Source organism: Drosophila teissieri, chromosome 2R (assembly GCF_016746235.2).
Source record: "Drosophila teissieri strain GT53w chromosome 2R, Prin_Dtei_1.1, whole genome shotgun sequence".
NCBI lineage: Eukaryota > Metazoa > Arthropoda > Insecta > Diptera > Drosophilidae > Drosophila > Drosophila teissieri.
The window spans coordinates 18339020-18341085 of NC_053030.1; positions in this window are offsets into that span (position 1 = coordinate 18339020).

Consider the following 2066-nt stretch of genomic DNA (forward strand, 5'->3'; position numbering starts at 1 on the left):
ATTGCACAAGTGTGAGGCTGACTGCCTTTCCCGGTTTGTGCCCCTCTTTTTGAGTTGCCATGTTGCCATGTTGCCGGCGACTGATGCGTGAAATTTCCAGAGCGCGACTCTTTCGGGGGCAGGCGGGCTTAAGGGGCGTGCCCACTGGGCAGTGACATGTCTTAACTGGCCAATACACAAAAGCCATCACACCGCGTCACTCGGGACTTGAGCCATTGTCAAGTTTCAGCTCACTTATTGCTGTTGCCGAAGTTTCGGAGGGAGGAGGGGCAGGACGCCAATTGCATCAAGAGCGAAGTTTCAGTTAAACTTTAAGTTGCAGCTGCCCAGCGACATGCAACATGCAAGCGATGCAGTTGGTTGAAGACAAGTTAGGGCTGCAATAAATGGAGTTTAACTCAGATGCTCAGAAGGAAGGGTTACTATAGTACATACTATATACTATATATACTGTAGTATAGAAAATAAGTAAAAGCAACGACAACGATTGAAAATGTATATTCTTTTAGGCCTGAGACAGCATTTCCACTTGCTCATTTCAGTGGCAGTTCAGCTCTCGAATTCTTTTAGCCCCATTCCCAGGGTCCAGCCCAGTGCGAAAGTTGAGAGCCAGAAATTTGTATTTCCCGCTTGTATTGATCTGTAATTGGCTGCAGGGCAATATCTCGGCACTATATCACTGCTGTCTCGATTAATGACAGCTCATGAACTAAGCCACAACTAAATTGTCGCTTTGCTGTTGCTGTTGTGACTGTGCCATCCCAAGGTAGTAAACTGGGTCCCAGTGCTGACAGTGCCGCTTGTGTGCCCAGTTACCCACTAACACAGACCGCAGCTGACAATTAAGATGCACATACATAGATTGCAGCCGGAGCAGGAGTCTCGGCCACATCCACAGCCACATCCACAGGCACAGGCACATCTCAGGCACCGACTTCTGGCTGCGATGGCACCTTTTATCCAGTCCAATCCAATCCCAATCCCAATCCTAGACCATCCCATACGCAATTTGGGCGAACTGACAGTCGGGACTAAAGAGCCAAGCGGATGTGGCGAACGGGGCGAGAAAGTAACGGAAAAATTCAGCAGCTTGCAACATGCAAGCAACAACACATGAGTGAAACAAAATACACTGAGAACTATAGGAAGCAATATTTTAAAAATAATATTAAAATAGGACAGACTATATTGGGTATAAACTAATGCTAGCAACTTGTTGGATTCCGCTAATTAAAGGTAATAAAAGAGGATCCAAAGGATAAAATGGATTCTTTCATAGTTAATGTATCTAAACTTTATGTTTAATAAATTTAACTGAGATTTTAACTAGATCCTCATAACCAATCAACTTTTTTGGCTAACGATCATCGAAATGATCCAAAAATTCGCTGTGTGGCAACTCGCGATGTGGCAGACACCAGGCGATTGGGATTCGTGTCAGAGTTGTGTGGATGTTGGGGAAAATTGCGCAGGCGCACCTTTCGCCACGGAGGGAAAAACAGAGACAATTGTCGCCCCATCGCCATCGTAAATCGTGTAATTCTGCCGATGGAAGAGCCGAGGAAAAGGCGAGACTTTTCCTGTGAACACTTTGAACTCAAAGTTGGGCCTGGTGGGCGTTGAACGACGAAAGAAAAGCCTGGCAAGCTTTTAATTGATTTGTAGTTGTTGCTGCTGCTGCTGTTACCACAGCAACTTGTAATTGCCTCGGGTTCCACTTGGATTTCGATTTGGAGTTTGGGACTTCGCAGTTGCAAGTTGGGGCAATTGGACTTGGAAACTGGGAAACTGCGAGTCGCATTAGTCATAAGTGCGCGGCATGCAACGTCGAGGAATTCGCAGTGCAATTTTCCGCTTGCCACTTAAATGTTTTCGGGGCCTCCGAATGTTAAGTTATTGCCAAATCATTAACTCGACCAGTCGAGCATATGGTCGCTCGATCGGTCGGCTTGTCCGTCCAACAATTTTGCTTGATAATTTATTGGCACACAGCGCACAACGACATCAATCACTTTGGTTTGCTGGTTGCCAGGCTTTGCGTTTCGGTACGCTTTTCAATGCAGCTT